Here is a 19411-nt window from a genome sequence, read left to right on the forward strand (position 1 = left end):
ATCCAAGTTTATAATTTTAAAAGGCTAATTGACCATTAGAAAACCCTTTTGCAATTTATGTTAGCACAGTTGAACACTGTTGTACTGATTAAAGAAGCAATACAACTGGCAACCTTAAGACTAGTTGAGTATCTGGAGCATCAGCAATTGTGGGTTCGATTACAGGCTCAAAATGGCCAGAAACAAATAACTTTCTTCTGAAACTCGTCAGTCTATTCTTGTTCTGAGAAATGAAGGCTATTCCAAGCGAGAAATTGCCAAGAAACGGAAGATCTCGTACAATGCTGTGTACTACTCCCTTCACAGAACAGCGCAGACTGGCTCTAACCAGAATAGAAAGAGGAGTGGGAGGCCCCGGTGCACAACTGAGCAAGAGGACAAATACATTAGAGTGTCTAGTTTGAGAAACAGACGCCTCACAGATCCTCAACTGGCAGCTTCATTAAATAGTACCCGCAAAACACCAGTCTCAACGTCAACAGTGAAGAGGCGACTCCGGGATGCTGACCTTCTAGGCAGAGTTGCAAAGAAAAAGCCATATCTCAGAATGGCCAATAAAAAGGAAAGATTAAGATGGGCAGTCTGAGATATTGCTTTTTCTTTGCAACTTGAGACTTCCTTAATATTAGATTTCGTGCACCAGCTGTTACCGGAGGCAGCTGTTCTATCTTGCCGATGCACCAAAAACCCAGCCAGCTGTATGTTATCCATGTCATCGTCACGACTCGGTGAAACATAAAATATTACAGTTTTTTAAATGTTATTTTGGTAGGATATTCTTGATCGGAGCTCATCCATTTTATTATCCAATGATTGTACGTTGGCTAATAGGACTGATGGTAGAGGTAGATTACCCACTCGCCATCAGATCCTTACAAGGCACCCCGACCTATGTCCCCGATATCTCTGTCTCTTCTTCATGCACATTTATTTTTCTTTATTTTACCTTTATTTAACTAGGCAAGTCCGTTAAGAACAAATTCTTATTTACAATGACGGCCTACACTGGCCAAACCTGGACGATGCTGGGCCAATTGTGCGCCGCCCTATGGGACTCCCAATCACAGCCGGTTGTGATACAGCCTGGAATCGAACCAGGGGGTCTGTAGTGATGCCTCAAGCACTGCGCCACTCGGGAGCCCAATGACGGGAATTTGGGCCTTGTCGGGTGTCTGAAGTAAATCCTTTGCGTCCGACTCGTTAAAGAAAAAATCTTAGTCCAGTACGAGGTGAGTAATCGCTGTCCTGATATCCAGAAGCTCTTTTCGGTCATAAGAGACGGTGGCAGAAACATTATGTACAAAATAAGTTACAAATAACGCGAAAAAACACACAGTGGCACAATTGGTTAGGAAGCCCGTAAAATGGCAGCCATCTCTTCCGGCACCAAATTCCCAAGCAGACAAACTGAATTAATTATACACATCACTCCCTGTACTGTTTGGGTTTCTCAAAATTTGCACATCATTGATTGTAGGATGCATTGGGCTGTGAATGGGAGTGTGGTTACTTGCATCACAAACACAGGATAGAAGGATTCTATCATCAGACAAACGTCCTTATTTGGTAAGGCCACATTGATGTGGTGTGGAACTTGACTTGTGGCTGTGTTCGCGATATCCATTTTGTGCTGTCAGAGAGAGAGGAGAGAAACTGTATGAGAGTGAGTGAGTGTGTGTGACACTCTATGAGAGAGAGCGAGAGAGAGATCTGAACCAGCAGTTGGATGAATGATTTAAGGCAGCATGCATCATGATGGAGTCCACCAGGGTCAACTAAAGCAATTTACTGAAGTTTACGCTTGAATGTACAAACCTCCTTCGGCATTGCAGGTTTGAATAGCGCTATTTAACTGTGACAAAACTATCGGTAGAGTTGCAAATGTGATGGAAACACATAGAACTTTTTATTTTTATTTGGTATATCAAAAATGTACCGAAGAAGTACATTTTGTGTGTACTATGTCATCACGTACAGATTTTTAGATAGTCGCATTAAAATCTGTCGCCAGTTGGATGAAAACCTAGCTACTGACTTAGTCTGGCCTTAATTCAAGTTTGTCTACAAATTAATAATTGATATGTTGGATTCACTTCTCCATCTTAACCAAAAATCTAAGTTAAAGAATAGGACTAAATCAAATCAAATTATACTTTAATGCACTTTAAATAAAGTTTGATTTCATTTAGTCCCTTTTTTAAACGTTGATATCTGGTTGAGATGGAGATGTGAATCCAACATGTAAATCATAATTTTTTGTGCTTGGAAATGGTTTAATGCGCAGTAATAACACATTGAGATGACAAATACACAAATCGAACATTTGTTTTTCAATTGGAATTTGGTTATGCTTTTAGATGGTTGAAAGCATAGTGATAACACATTGGGAATTCAACAAACTTCTGGCTGTCTTTTTGAGTGGGTGAATAAAGGTTGAACTATCATTGTTCAACGTCTCAACCAATTATGACCAAAATGTCCACATTTAAATGACGTGGTGTGCCCAGTGGGTACGTGGGGAATAGTATGTCATTTGGGACGTAGACTATGTCTTGATAAGTAGAGAACCAGATTAAATTATCTTTTATACAGTACCAGTCAAAAGTTTGGACACACCTACTCATACTAATCAATCAGTGCTTAATCACCAAAACTGCAGGGACAAGTGTTTCATCAACCAAGGTGACTAAGCTACACTACCAGTCAAAAGTTTGGACACACCTACTCATTCAAGGGTTTTTCTTATTTAAAAAACATTGTAGAATAATAGTGAAGACATGTGAAATAACACATATGTAGTCCCCTGTAGCTCAGTTGGTAGAGCATGGCGCTTGCAACGCCAGGGGTGTGGGTTCGTTTCCCACGGGGGGCCAGTATGAAAATGTATGCACTCACTAACTGTAAGTCGCTCTGGATAAGAGCATCTGCTAAATATGTCAAATGTAAATATGGAATCATGTAGTAACCAAAAAAGTGTTAAACAAATCAAAACATATTTGATAGGAAAAGCAGCCAACAAGTGCTCAGCATATGTGGGAACTCATTCAAGGCTGTTGGAAAAGCATTCCAGGTGAAGCTGGTTGAGAGAATGCCAAGAGTGTGCACAGCTGTCATCAAGGCAAAGGGTGGCGATTTGAAGCCATGTTACTGCTTTTCAGACTTGAGGAGCCTCAGAGGCAGATATTGATGATATGATTATATACTTTATTTATACTTATAGAATGTGTGTATGAGCGTACAGTGGCTTGCGAAAGTATTCAACCCCCTTGGCATTTTTCCTATTTTGTTGCCTTACAACCTGGAATTAAAATGGATTTTTGGGGGGGTTGTATCATTTGATTTACACAACATGCCTACCACTTTGAAGATGCAAAAACATTTTTGGTGTGAAACAAACACGAAATAAGACAACAAAACAGAAAACTTGAGCGTGCATAACTATTTACCCCCCAAAGTCAATACTTTGTAGAGCCACCTTTTGCAGCAATTACAGCTGAAAGTCTCTTGGGGTATGTCTTTATAAGCTTGGCACATCTAGCCACTGGGATGTCTGCCCATTCTTCAAGGCAAAACTGCTCCAGCTCCTTCAAGTTGGATGGGTTCCACTGGTGTACAGCAATCTTTAAGTCATACCACAGATTCTCAATTGGATTGAGGTCTGGGCTTTGACTAGGCCATTCCAAGACATTTAAATGTTTCCCCTTAAACCACTCGAGTGTTGCTTTAGCAGTATGCTTAGGGTCATTGTCCTGCTGGAAGGTGAACCTCCGCCCCAGTCTCAAATATCTGTAAGACTGAAACAGGTTTCCCTCAAGAATTTCCCTGTATTTAGCGCCATCCATTATTCCTTCAATTCTGACCAGTTTCCCAGTCCCTGCCGATTTAAAAACATCCCCACAGCATGATGCTGCCACCACCATGCTTCACTGTCGGGATGGTGTTCTCGGGGTGAGGAGAGGTGTTGTGTTTGCGCCAGACATAGCGTTTTCCTTGATGGCCAAAAAGCTCAATTGTAGTCTCATCTGACCAGAGTACCTTCTTCCATATGTTTGGGGAGACTCCCACATGCCTTTTGGCGAACACCAAACGTGTTTGCTTATTTTTTTTTAAGCAATGTTTTTTTTTCTTTTTCTGGCCACTCTTCTGAAAAGCTCAGCTCTGTGGAGTGAACGGCTTAAAGTGGTCCTATGGACAGACACTCTAATCTCCGTTGTGGAGCTTTGCAGCTCCTTCAGGGTTATCTTTGGTCTCTTTGTTGCCTCTCTGATTAATGCCCTCCTTGCCTGGTCTGTGAGTTTTGATGGGCGGCCATCTCTTGATAGGTTTGTTGTGGTGACATATTCTTTCCATTTTTTTAATAATGGATTTAATGGCGCTCCGTGGGATGTTCAAAGTTTCTGATATTGTTTTATAACCCAACCCTGATATGTACTTCTCCACAACTTTGTCCCTTACCTGTTTGGACAGCTCCATGGTCTTCATGGTGCCACTTGCTTGGTGGTGCCCCTTGCTTAGTGGTGTTGCAGACTCTGGGGCCTTTCAGAACAGGTTTATATATACTGAGATCATGTGACAGATGATGTGACACTTAGATTGCACACAGGTGGACTTTATTTAACTAATTATGTGACTTCTGAAGGTAATTGGTTGCACCAGATCTTATTTATGGGCTTCATAGCAAAGGGGATGAATACATATGCACGCACTACTTTTCCGTAATTTATTTGTTAAATTTTTTTTAAACAAGTTATTTTTTTCATTTCGCTTAAACAATTTGGACTATTTTGTGTATGTCCATTACATGAAATCCAAATAAAAATCAATTTAAATTACAGGTTGTAATGCAATAAAATAGGAAAAATGCCAAGGGGGATGAGTACCTCTGCAAGGCACTGTACATGTGTGCAGCTGTGTTTGTGTGCGTGTACGTGTCATGTCTTGTGCATGTATGATTGACAGCAGCACTATCTACCAGCTCTCACGGTCTCATGTCAGAATTAGACGTTCATCCATGTTTCTAGAACGTCAGATTTTGAAGTTGTTCCAAACGTAAAAAAGGTTAAGTTTAGGCATTAACTCAACATTTTTAAGGTTAGGGTTAACTTTAGGCATTAACTACGAATTCTTAAGGTTAGGCATTAACTACGAATGTTTAAGGTAAGGGTTATGGTTTGGATAGGCTTAAAACAAAAGTCTTAAACAACTTTCTATCGCTGGATTCGAACATGCAACCTTTGGCACCAGAGGCAGATGCTCAGGGAGCAGGATGAAGGTAGGATGAACAAAAAGAAGAAGAGAAACTGGAATGACCATCCAGCCATTCTTGGCACCAGGGACAACTGTTGCCTGGCAACAGCCTAGAAATCAAAGCTGTTTGGACCAGCCTGTCTAGCCTTGAACATAACTCCTCAAAGGTATAACAGATGGTTATAGCCTGTGCTCACTGCTCATAGTTGGCCACCCAACTGTTACCGTGCAGGTGCATGATTTTAGAGAAGTAAGGTGAAGTTGTCCCTAGACACTGATCTTGGGTCAGTTTTGCATTTCCCCCACTAATGGTTAACGTTAGGACCGGGGGCAGAGGAAGCTGATCCTAGATCTGTACCTGGGGGAAAGTTACTGTTAGGAAACTGTGGGTGGCCCTGCTGTGTGGGAGGGCTAATGGGGTATTATGCATTATAATGACTGCAGGAGATTTTGAATTGCCTGGCTGGATGGACTGCTGATGGGGATTGACTGAGATAGGCCTATTAGATTAATGAATGCTGATGTCAGTTTGATGTCATTTGTTATGTTGGCTATTTGCCAGCATCAAAACTAAAGGAGGTACAGAGAGAGAAAGAGAGGGAGAGAGCTAGAGAGACTAAAGTCCATGAGGACAGAAAGAGCGCGTGGGGAGAGGGATTGGGGGAGTTTCTTCTGTAGTCTGCATCAAAGCTAAGAGAGAGAGAGAGAGAGAGAGAGAGAGAGAGAGAGAGAGAGAGACAGAGCGAGAGAGACAGAGCGAGAGAGAGAGAGAGAGAGAGAGAGAGAGAGAGAGAGAGAGAGAGAGAGAGACAGAGCGAGAGAGACAGAGCGAGAGAGAGAGAGAGAGAGAGAGAGAGAGAGAGAGAGAGAGAGACAAAAATAATGGTGTTCCAAAAAAGGTCCAGTTGCCAGGACCACAAATACAAATTCCATCTAGACACCGTTGCCCTAGAGCACACAAAAACTATACATACCTCGGCCTAAACATCAGCGCCACAGGTAACTTCCACAAAGCTGTGAACGATCTGAGAGACAAGGCAAGAAGGGCCTTCTATGCCATCAAAAGGAACATACAATTTGACATACCAATTAGGATCTGGCTAAAAAATACTTGAATCAGTTATAGAACCCATTGCCCTTTATGGTTCTGAGGTCTGGGGTCCGCTCACCAACCAAGAATTCACAAAATGGGACAAACACCAAATTGAGACTCTGCATGCAGAATTCTGCAAAAACATCCTCCGTGTACAACGTAAAACACCAAATAATGCATGCAGAGCAGAATTAGGCCAATACCCGCTAATTATCAAAATCCAGAAAAGAGCCGTTAAATTCTATAACCACTTAAAAGGAAGCGATTCCCAAACCTTCCATAACAAAGCCATCACCTACAGAGAGATGAACTTGGAGAAGAGTCCCCTAAGTAAGCTTGTCCTGGGCCTCTGTTCACAAACACAAACAGACCCCACACAGCCCCAGGACAACAACAACAACAACAACAACAACAACACAATTAGACCCAACCAAATCATGAGAAAACAAAAAGAGAATTACTTGACACATTGGAAAGAACAAACAAAAAAACAGAGCAAACTAGAATGCTATTTGGCCCTAAACAGAGAGTACACAGTGGCAGAATACCTGACCACTGTGACTGACCCAAACTTAAGGAAAGCTTTGACTATGTACAGACTCAGTGAGCATAGCCTTGCTATTGAGAAAGGCCGCCGTAGGCAGACCTGGCTCTCAAGAGAAGACAGGCTATGTGCACACTGCCCACAAAATGAGGTGGAAACTGAGCTGCACTTCCTAACCTCCTGCCAAATGTATGACCATATTAGAGACACATATTTCCCTCAGATTACAGCGATCCACAAAGAATTCGAAAACAAACCCAATTTTGATAAACTCCCTTATCTACTGGGTGAAAAACCACAGTGTGCCATCACAGCTGCAATATTTGTGACCTGTTGCCACAAGAAAAGGGCAACCAGTGAAGAACAAACACCATTGTAAATACAACCCATATGTATGTTTATTTATTTTCCCATTTGTACTTTAACTATTTGCACATTGTTACAACACTGTATATATACATAATATGACATTTGAAATGTCTTTATTCTTTTGAAACTTCTGAGTGTAATGTTTACTGTTAATATTTATTGTTTATTTCACTTTTGTTTACTATCTACTTCACTTGCTTTGGCAATGTTAACACACGTTTCCCATGCCAATAAAGCCCTTAAATTGAAAAAAAAATTTAATTGAGAGAGCGAGAGAGAGAGAGAGAGAGAGAGAGAGAGACAGAGCGAGAGAGAGAGAGAGAGACAGAGCGAGAGAGAGAGAGAGAGAGAGAGAGAGAGAGAGAGAGAGAGAGAGAGAGAGAGAGACAGACAGAGCGAGAGAGAGACAGAGCGAGAGAAAGAGGCGGACGCTGGAGAGTCAATGGGCATATAAAGAGCGTGCATAAATCCACGCCAAACCAAACTCGAAGAAGCACATAGGATAGTGCACTGAAGTCAGAGACCGGACCGCCTGTTTATACTTCATAAATACATTTAAGTCATTTTATAATCCCCCCCCCCCTTGTGGAAAAGTGGACTAATCTCTGGGTAAGGCGTCTTTTTTCGTTTAATGCTTTTTTATGTTGGGAAAGATGGCTCAGTCAGTTGGCCTTTTGTTTATCGAGAGGCTGATGATTTTAACATATCTTAACCTAGACGTAGCTACCTTTATCTAAACTCACTCATGTTCTCCCATTCAAGTCGGAATTCAAGTTAGAAGCCTAGTTGTCGTCCACGCACGCGAGGTTGTTGTAGTAGCTGTTCTACGAAAGATGCCGCCCCATGGAAACAACCCGCTGGGCACACACTGGTTAGGTCAACATTGTTTCCACGTAATTTCAATAAAATGACGTTGAACCAACGTGGAATAGACTTTGAATTGTAGTCTGTGCGCAGTGGGAAGTGTGTTTATCGTGCAGCCAGTCGACTATTGCCAAGGTGTGGTTAAGTTGCTGTAGCTTACTTAGGGTAACATTTTGCATTGGACACTGAAATAACAATATCTCTGCAATTCGGGGTGTACCTGCATGTGGGCATTTCTGCATCTGCTGTGTGATCTGGAATTTTAATTTAGGAGCACTAATGCGCCTAGTCCGTAGATCAGCATGTTTCTCCGTGATCGCTAATGTTGCTTTGTATCTTTGGGTCAGCTGAGCACAGCAGCTGACTCGGGAGGCTTCTGCAATGACTTGTGACATAACAGCTGCTTCATGAAAACTCATAACTTTAGCAGCACTACTATAATAAGTTAGCTTTTTGTTGGAAGCATTCAACATTGTGTTTGCAGCACTACGTACAGTACCAGTCAAAAGCAGGGGCGGTGTGTTCAATAGGGCGATATGGGCGACGCACTGCCAAACGGGAAAAGGAAGGGATTTTTTTTCTAATCAATTATATCACGGCAACAGTAGTTGTCAGTGTTCTAATCTAGACGTCTGATCTGCCACTAAATGTCCAATCAGGCTAAAGTCGTGCTTCAAATGGCCCCGCCCCTTTTGGGGCGATTTCAGTCAGGTTGAAAATCGCCCCAGAAGTATCTCATAGACTCTCATGTAAAATCTTTTTTTTTCAAATATCAGAGCTTTCAATACAATCTCTATGGGTATCTGAGGGCTTGCACTTACGCGCTTTCGTCATACGTAACATAACCATGAACGTAACTAAGAAAAGAGCGGGTAGCAGCGTCAATCAATTCACGTACTACTATCAAGATGGCTAGCGTTCAGTGCAACTCGATTGTCTCTTTGAAAGAAGTTCACATCAAAGACCATTCAAAACGAGCTACTGGAGTGTATGCTAGCGGTCATGAGGGAACATATTGTGGAGGAGGTGAAGTCGGTGAACTTCGTAGCTATCCAAGCTGACGAGACCACAGACGTTTCTACACAGACACAGCTGGTGCTTGTGCTGAGGTACATAGATAGCAACCACAAAGTGCAGGAGCGCTTTTTTGAGTTCCTTCCCATCTTGGAATCAACCTCAGTCTCAATCGCCAGTGTGCTTTTGGAGAGACTGAACGGTCTTTTTGCCGACGACGAGAAAGTCAAACTGTGGTGCACTGGCACTGTACCAGGTTCTCATGAGCTACAACCTCCAGGAGACGTTCTCTGAGACTGTGACTCTGTTGAACATCCTCATAACTACTCCCATGACAACAGCTGAAGCTGAGAGATGTTTCTCAACTTTGACACGAGTTAAGACATTCCTGCGAAATTCAATGGGCCAGGAATGTCTGAATGCACTGGCCATGCTTTCCATGGAGAGGGAACTAGTCCTCAGCATGCCTGATTTCAATGAGAAAGTCATTGACCGCTTTGCTGCATTGAAAGAAAGAAGAGAACAGTTTCAGTACAAGTAATGTAGCCTCTCTCTCTCTTTGTCCCTCGCTGTCTGTCTCTTTAACACACACACGCCCAAATCAGTTCACAGTTGATGTTGTTTAAAATAGTTATTTTTCATTTTAAAAAAAGTAAAAAATAAATAATAATCTGTTCATGTTCATTTTTACAAATCTATACAATTGGCCAGAATATGGTTGTTCATATTTACAAATCTATACAATTGGCCAGAATATGGTTGTTCATTTTTACAAAGCCATACAGATAGCTGTGTTTACCTTTTCTAGAAATTATTTTCAAATTCTGTTTTCAGGCAAAATGTCTATCACTGTTCATTTTCACAAATCTATACAAGAGGGCAGAATATGGAAGTCTATACAAATTTCTTATTACCAATAACTTGCATCAATGTTTTCAGTAGCCTCTATCAAAAGCTCCTGCTTGCTTGTTGTGAATTATGCTCAGGTGCACATATTTCCAATTCAACCATGAGGCAAAAAATGTGGTAAAAGCTCTTGTTGATCCTGCAATCTGAACAAATACCAAGATGCTGTATTTTCAGCTGATATTTCATTTGTTTATGGAAATGCATATTGTTTATGCAGTGTTGAGGAATGTGAAAGAACACCCTTGATTATTTTTACTGTGATAACTTATTTTGCTTTTGTAAGCCAACACTTTTGAGATCAGTCAATAAATGCTTCTGGCATTGACTTATATGCTGCCCCTGTCTTCATGTTGTTGCTGGACATATCTTTTTTAAAATGTGTGTAGGTCACCTAAATCATCAGAAAAATTGCCCCCCCTGAGAATTTTTTCAGGAGCCGCCACTGGTCAAAAGTCTGGACACACCTACTCATCTTTATTTTTTACTATTTTCTACATTGTAAAATAATAGTGAAGACATCAACTATGAAATAACACATATGGAGTCATGTAGTAACCAAAAAAGTGTTAAACAAATCCAACTATTTTATATTTGAGATTTTTCAAATAGCCACCCTTTGCCTTGATGACAGCTTTGCACACAAACAGGTTGTTAGACATTTTTGCACATTTATACAAGGGCAAAAACTGAAATACCTTAATTACATAAGTATTCAGACCCTTTGTTATGAGACTCGAAATTGAGCTCAGGTGCATCCTCTTTCCATTGCTCATCCTTGAGATGTGTCTACAACTTGATTGGAGTCCACCTGTGGTAAACTCAATTCATTGGACATTATTTGGAAAGGCACACACCTGTCTATATAAGGTACCACAGTTGACAGTGCATGTCAGAGCAAAAACCAAGCCTTGTCCATAGAGCTCCGAGACAAGATTGTGTTGAGGCACAGATCTGGGGAAGGGTACCAAAACATTTCTGCAGCATTGAAGGTCCCCAAGAACACAGTGGCCTCCATCATTCTTACATTGAAGAAGTTTGGAACCACCAAGACTCTTCCTAGAGCTGGCCGCCCGGCCAAACTGAGCAATCGGGGAAGAAGGGCCTTGGTCAGTGAGGTGACCAAGAACCCAATGGTCAGTGAGGTGACCAAGAACCCAATGGTCACTCTGACAGAGTTCCTCTGTGGAGTTGGGAGAACCTTCTAGAAGGACAACCATCTCTGCAGCACTCCACTAATCAGAACTTTATGGTAGAGTGGCCAGACGGAAGCCACTCCTCAGTAAAAGGCATATGGTAGCACTCATGGAGTTTGCCAAAAGGCACCTAAAGGACTCTGTCCATGAGAAACAAGATTCTCTGGTCTGATGAAACCAAGATTGAACTCTTTTGGCCTGAATGCCAAGCGTCACATCTGCAGGAAACCTGACACCATCCCTACGGTGAAGCATGGTGGTGGCAACATCATGCTGTGGGGATGTTTTTCAGCGGCAGGGACTGGGAAACTAGTCAGGATCGAGGGAAAGATGAACGGAGCAAAGTACAGAGGTCCTTGATGAAAACCTGCTCAGGACCTCAGACTGGGGTGAAGGTTCACCTTCCAACAGGATAACCACCCTAAGCACACAGCCAAGACAACGCAGGAGTGGCTTCGGGACAAGTCTCTGAATGTCCTTGTGTGGCCCAGCCAGAGCCCGGACTTGAACCTGATCGAACATCTCTGGAGAGACCTGAAAATAGCTGTGCAGCGACACTCCCCATCCAACCTGACAGAGCTTGAGAAGAATGAGAGAAACTCCCCAAATACAGGTGTGCCAAGCTTGTAGCATCATACCCAAGAAGACTTGAGGCTGTAATCGCTGCCAAAGGTGCTTCAACAAAGTACTGAGTAAAGGGCCTGAATAGTTATGTAAATGTGATATTTCCGTTTTTTAAATCCATTTTTAGAACAAGGCTGTAACATAACAAAATGTGGAAAAGGTCAAGGGCTCTGAGTACTTCCCAAATGCACTGTACAATGCCTTCAGAAAGTATTCAAACCACTGGACTTATGCCACATTTTGTTGTGTTACAGACTGAATTCAAAATTGATTTATTTTCTACACACAATACCCCATGACAAAGAGAAAACAACATGTTTTTAGAAATGTCTGCACATTTAGTGAAAATCTCATTTACAGTGCCTTGCAAAAGTATTAATTCCCCTTGCCGTTTTTCCTATTTTGTTGCATTACAACCTGTAATTTAAATTGATTTTTATTTGGATTTCATGTAATGGACATACACAACATAGTCTAAATTGGTGAAATGAAAAAAATAACTAAATACAGGGAAATCCTTGAGGGAAACCTGTTTCAGTCTTCCAGAGATTTGAGGCTGGGATGGAGGTTCACCTTCCAGCAGGATAATGACCCTAAGCATACTGCTAAAGCAACACTTGAGTGGTTTAAGGGGAAACATTTAAATGTCTTGGAATGGCCTAGTCAATGCCCAGACCTCAATCCAATTGAGAATATGTGGTATAACTTAAAGATTGCTGTGTTTTTCTCTCATGCCTCAATGGAATTAGAAAACTGAAAAAACAGCATTCAAAAAATTGAAGGACACCCCTTCAAATTAGTGGATTCGGCTATTTCAGCCACACCCATTGCTGACAGGTGTATAAAATCGAGCACATAGCCATGTAATCTCTGTAGGCAAACATTGGCAGTGGAATGGCCTTACTGAAGACCTCAGTGACTTTTAACGTGGCACCGTCATAGGATGCCACCTTTCCAACAAGTCAGTTCGTTTAATTTCTGCCCTGCTAGAGCTGCCCCGGTCAACTGTAAGTGCTGTTATTGTAAAGTGGAAACGTCTAGGAGCAAGAACGGCTCAGCCGTGAAGTGGTAGGCCACACAAGCTCACAGAACTGGACCGCTGAGTGCTGTTGCGCGTAAAAAAACGTCGGTCCTCAGATGCAACACTCACTGCCGAGTTCAAACTGCCTCAGGAAGCAACGTTAACAAGAACTGTTCGTTGGGAGGTTCATGAAATGGTTTTCCATGGCCGAGCAGCCACACACAAGCCTAAGATCACCATGCGCAATGCCAAGCGGATGCTGGTGTGGAGTCATTGGACTCTTGAGCAGTGGAAACGTGTTCTCTGGAGTGATTCATCTGGCAGTTCAACAGAAAAATCTGGGTTTGTTGGATGCCAGGAGAATGCTACCTGCCTGAATGTATAGTGCCAACTGTGAATTTGGTGGAGGAGGATTAATCGTCTGGGGCCCCTTTGTTCCAGTGAAGGGAAATCTTAACGCTACAGCATACAATGACATTCTAGACAATTCTGTGCTTCCAACTTTGTGGCAACAGTTTGGGGAAGGCCCTTTCCTGTTTCAGCATGACAATGCCCCCGTGTACAAAGCGAGGTTCATGCAGAAATGGTTTAACGAGATTGTACAATATTAGCACATTTATTTAAAAATACTTTAAGCTCAGGTTGTTAAATCTTGCCACACATTTTCAAGGCAATTTTTAAGTTTCAACTGTAACTAGGCCGCTCATTCAATGTCGTCTTGGTAAGCAACTACAGTGTATGTTTGGCCTTGTGTTTTAGGTTATTGTCCTGCTGAACTGTGAATTTGTCTCCCAGTGTCTGTTGGGAAGCAGACTGACCCAAGTTTTTCTCTAGGATTTTGGCTGCTCCTAGCTCTATTCTGTTTATTTTTATCCTAAAAACCTCCTTAGTCCTTGCTGATGACAAGCATACCCATAACATGATGCAGCCACCACCATGCTTGAAAATATGTGTTGTGTTGGATTTGTCCGAAACATAACACTTTGTATTCAGGACATAAAGTTAATTTCTTTGCAGTTTTACTTTAGTGCCTTATTGCAAACAGTATGCATGTTTTGGAATATTTGTATTCTGTACAGGCTTCCCTCTTTTCACTCTGTCATTTAGGTTAGTATTGTGGTGTAACTACTACAATGTTGTTGATCCATCCTCAGTTTTCTCTTATCACAGCCATTAAACTCTGTAACTGCTTTAAAGTCACCATTGGCCTCATGGTGAAATCCCTGAGCGGTTTCCTTCCTCTCTGGCGACTGAGTTAGGAAGAATGCCCAGGTAACCTTTCTAAATGACTATCGCCCTGTAGCACTCGCATCTGTAGCCATTAAATGCTTTGACATGCTGGTCATGGTTTACATCAACAGCATAATTCTAGACACCCTGGACCCACTCTAATTCGCATACCACCCCAACAGATCCACAGATGACGTATTCTCTATTGCACTCCGCACTGCCCTTTCCCACCTGGACAAAATAAAAAAACTATGTTAGAATGCTGTTCATTGACTACAGCTCAGCGTCCAACACCATAGTGACCTCTAAGCTCATCACTAAGCTAAGGACCCTGGGATTAAACGCCTCCCTCTGCAATTGGATACTGGACTTTCTGCCAGGCGGCCCAAAGGTAGGCAACAACGCATCCACCACACTGACCGTCAACACAGGGGCCCCTCCTGTACTCCGTGTTCACCCACGACTGTGTGGCCGCACATGACTCCAACACAATCATTACGTTTGCTGATGACACAACGGTTGTAGGCCTGGTCACCAATGACGATGAGACTGCTTACAGGGAGGAGGTCAGAGACCTGGCAGTGTGGTGCCAGGACAACAACCTCTCCCTCAACGTCACAAAGACAAAGGAGCTGATCGTGGACTACGGGAAATGGAGAGCCGAGCACGCCCCCATTCACATTGACGGGGCTGTAGTGGAGACTGTTAAGAGCTTCAAGTTCCTCAGTGTCCGCATCACTAAGGACCTATCATGGTCCAAACATACCAACACAGTTGTGAAGAGGGCACGACAACGCCTCTTCCCCCTCAGGAGGCTGAAAAGATTTGGCATGGGCCCTCAGATCCTCAAAGTTTTACAGCTGCACCATTTGAGAGAATCTTGTCTGGCTGCATCACCGCTTGGTATGGCAACTGCTTAGCATCTGAATGCAAGGTGCTACAGAGGGTAGTGCGTATGCCCCAGTATATCACTGGGGCCGAGTTCCCTGCCATCCAGGACCTCTATACAGGCAGTGTCAGAGGAAGGCCCTAAACATTTTAAAAGACTCCAGCCACCCAACTGTCTGTTCTCTCTGCTACTGCAAGGCAAGCGGTAACGGAGCACCTAGTATGGGACCAAAAGGCTCCTGAACAGCTTCTACCCCAAAGCCATAAGACTGCTGAACAGTTAATTGAATTGCTACCCGGACTTTCTGCTTTTCACCCCCTACCTACAAGTACATAGTACTTCAATCACCTAACCAAACCTACATGTTACCTCGTTCCCCAGTATACTGACTCCGTACCCCTTGTATATAGCCTTGTTATTGTTATTTTACCGTGTTTTATATTTTTTATATATATAGCTTAATTTTCTAACTTTTTAACTGCATTGTTGGGAAAGGGCTTGTAAGTAAGCATTTCACAGTAATGTCTACATTTGTTGTATTGTATGGACAGCAAAGGGAAAATTACCAGTGATTGTAACAACCATTTTGCACCACAATAGCATTCGATTGTAACAACACAATTTTGCGCCAACAGCACTAATCTCTTTTGACTCATCACATACGCCTCTCTTACTGTTTATTATCTATCCTGTTGCCTAGTCACTTTACCCTTACCTACCGCAATTACCTCGTACCCCTGCACATCGACTCGGTACTGGTACCCTGTGTATATAGCCAAGTTATCGTTACTAATTTTGTATTTATTCCATATTTTTATTTTACGATTTAGAACACAGTCTGTAGATCAGCATGTTTCTCCACAATTGTTACTAACGTTGGGGTCAGCTGAGCAGATGGGAGGCTACTGACTCGGGGCAGAACAGGCAGCGCCAGCTGCGTCTTCAAAACTCATTCATTGTGATAAAATAATGTTGCTAAAGTAGCTTGCTAGCTTATGGACGAAGCATTTGGTGTTCAACATTGAGTGTGTGCACCGTTAGCTTCCTACTAATTTCATACGAAGTGACTGGCTTAGAGCTAAGGTATATCCCAAACACGCATGCGGTCGTGACTGAACTGGGTAAATCATTTAATCACCGGGGGAAAAACATCTGGGATGTAGGAGTTACTGTACTGTCTTTGGCTAAAGCCAAATATAAGATGAGGGGTCCCCACACTATCTTAGGCACCTAATCATCCACTTCTAATTTGGTCATTCATCAACCCCTCTCCTCAACCACTGATACAATAGGCTAAACAGTCAAATAAAATAAGTGTGGTGTTTTAAAGACTGACTCCAGTGATTTTTGAAGTTTTCCTGTTAAAGTGATATCCTAAGTATATAAATACACTGAAGTACACAAACGAAAGTTTTGAGCTAAGTGATGTAAAAAAAATTGTCAAATTTCCCCCAGACCGAGCTTCCACAACTGGAAGGCATTACGTCATCGGCCGCAACCCCAAGACAACCAAGCCAACTTAAAAAAATTATTCCCGACAAGTCCAGAATGCTGGCGAAGATGGTTGGAATTTGCTGGGAAAGACGAGTAGGACCTTAAAGGCCACACGTAGACGAATCCTTCTGCGTCTAACGTTAGTGAAGGATCTGATAGTACTTTTCATTTGGATGAAACCATCAGACGCTGAGGACGGACAAGAAAGGTAGGCTAGCTCACCCTTGCTGTTTAATGAGTAATATGTTTGCCTTGGTGTAAATGTTTTGGCCTGGTCATCTAGAAAGTGTTTTGGATATTTAGCTCGCTAGCAAGCTAACGTTTTGCTGCTTAAAGCAGTCTTTTAGTTGGTTATACCTTGGCTTGCTGTAATTGCCTTTGCTTGCTAAACAAAGCCAATTCTGTAAACAAAGCATGATAATTGGAACGCGTTTGCAAAATTCCTGCATAATTGCCCACCATCGCTAGGTGACAATGCAAAAGATCAGAGCTTCGCAAATGTTCTAGCAAGCTAGCTAGCTATACACAACAACCTGCAAGGTGTTTATCTGGCATGTACTAGCTGCAAGACATATTGTCAAAAGATTATGCTAACTAAACCCATATACCAGTGGTATCATGATACCTGTTTACATTATGTGTAGTAGACCTGCACCTACTAGCTAGGCTTTATCACAGATAAAAACAAGGGTTAGTTATAAAAATGTTTGGCTTTATGTTTCTGTAGTTATTTGCTTTTGTTTCAGGTCATCCCCGACCTCTTTGCACTTGGCTACTAAGTAGATTGTCTATGAAGACTGTTTATTCCGTCCCTGACCTGTATGCTCCCGCACCTGTAGCCTTGATAAAACCACCATAGGCACCCTATTCATTGTGCATGTGTCAGCAGCCACAGCATTCAGTGGTGAATCCTTTGTCAAAATCAATAAGGTACATTTTACTCACTTACCAATATTCAACTTGGTGTTTATGTAATCTACATTTCATTGGTTTCTGATGGCCTGCCTGTTTCCAGTTCTTCTCAGTGCTGCAGGTGAAGACTATCTGCGCATCAACATACTACGACCATTTCAGCAAACTGCTAAATCCTACCATCTATTGGCAGTGGAAGACTGACTAGAGGGCCCTCATTCAGCTGGTTTAAGAGCAAGCTTCTGTGACACTTGGTGGGGACATAATAATAATAATAATATGCCATTTAGCAGACGCTTTTATCCAAAGCGACTTACAGTCATGTGTGCATACATTTTTACGTATGGGTGGTCCCGGGATGAGAGCTTGACACACCAGGTAGGTACCACACTACTATACACTCACCTGCCAGTTTATTAGTGCCGGGTCGGACCCCCCTTTGCCTCCAGAACAGCCTGAATCTACAAGGTGTTGGAAACGTTGCACAGGGATGTTGGTCCATGCTGACGCGATGGTATCATGCGGTTGCTTCAGATTGGGTGACGGGACATTCGTTCTGCGACCAGCCCATTCCATCTCATCCTAAAGATGCTCTATTGAGTTGAGGTCTGGGGACTGCGCAGGCCACTCAAGTAAACTGAACTCGCTGTCATGTTTCAGGCGACGTTTTTCCACTCCTCAATTGTCCAGTGTTGGTGATCGCGTGCCCACTGGAGCCGCCTGTTCTTGTTTTTAGCTGATAGGTGTGGTACCCGGTGTGGTCGTCTGCTGCAATAGCCCATCCATGACAGGTATCGATGAGTTGTGCGTTCCGAGATGCCCATTCTGCACACCACTGTTGTACTGCACCGTTATTTGTCTGTTTGTGACCGGCCTGTTAGCTTTCACGATTCTTGCTATTCTCCTTCTACCTTTCTCATTAACGCACTGTTTTCACCCACAGGACTGCCGCTGAATGGATGTTTTTTGTTTGTCGCACCATTCTCAATAAACCCTAGACACTGTTGTGCGTGAAAAGCCCAGGAGGGCGGCCATTACTGAGATACTGGCTCCGGCGCGCCTGGTACCGACGATCATACCACACTCAAAGTAACTTGGGTCGCTCGTTTTGCCCATTCTTCTAATGTTCAATCGATCAGTAACTGAGTGTCTCGATGCTGGTCTGCCTGCTTTATATAACAAGCCACGGCCACTTGACTCACTGCCTGTAGCGATCCATTTTTGTGAACCTACTAAACTGTCCAGTAAGTAAGTGTATAACACAAGTCTTTATGATTTGCACTTGTAAAGTCAACTGAGTGTACCATATCACCCCTATAGGTCACTGTGCAAAATATGGAAGCAATATGTCAATGGGCTGTACAACCAGGGATTGGAACCAAAATTATATTGTATTTTCAGATTGTTTCATTCTAAACAGAACCATTATTTTTTTTAGTTCCGTTCCATTGTTCAGACCGGCAAAATAAGTAATGGTTTATATTGTTCCTTTTTAAACCTCTCTTACATTTAGCTCGACATTAAATTACCTCACCTATCAGTGCAGATAGAGCAGCTTGCTATGGAATGGGCAAGCTATAGCTAGTTGTTTACATGCATTGGACAGACAAGTGTAGGGCGCGAGTGGGGAGAGCGAGGGTGGAGGAGGAGGCTTGGCTTGAAGCGCTGGGCATCTTGTATCTGAATTAGGCCCACAGAATTATACCTATGAAGGAACTTTTTAATGTCTTTGAACTTCTGAGAGTTGGCTTAACGTCTTACCAGAGCTAGCTAGCTAACAAGCTTGTGTGTGCAGAGCGGCACCAGAATTAAAATAAAAACACTTCTTACCTTTTTGTTAATAAATCCACTGTGAAATGTGATGACTATGGTATCCTTAATTAGCATAAAACATCTCTCCCTAATTTCTGAATCACGTTAGTAGGCTACAGTAGCTTATGCTTATTAGGGAGAGTGGCAGGTAGCCTACACACGCGCACACACTGGCAAAGATTTCCAGCTGGCAGGC

The 19411-nt window shown here is 42.6% G+C and overlaps 1 protein-coding gene across 1 annotated transcript in view; it reads left to right on the forward strand.

Annotated features, from left to right (window-relative positions):
* Positions 1-7751: 7751 nt before the first annotated feature.
* Positions 7752-19411, forward strand: part of LOC121534953 (cAMP-specific 3',5'-cyclic phosphodiesterase 4B) — a 155096-nt gene continuing 143436 nt past the window's right edge. The window contains exon 1 of the mRNA XM_041841588.2: positions 7752-7862. The gene's annotated coding sequence lies outside the window, so the exon portion shown is untranslated. The remainder of the gene's footprint in view (positions 7863-19411) is intronic.

This window comes from Coregonus clupeaformis, chromosome 21 (genome assembly GCF_020615455.1).
Source record: "Coregonus clupeaformis isolate EN_2021a chromosome 21, ASM2061545v1, whole genome shotgun sequence".
In the NCBI taxonomy this organism is placed as follows: domain Eukaryota; kingdom Metazoa; phylum Chordata; class Actinopteri; order Salmoniformes; family Salmonidae; genus Coregonus; species Coregonus clupeaformis.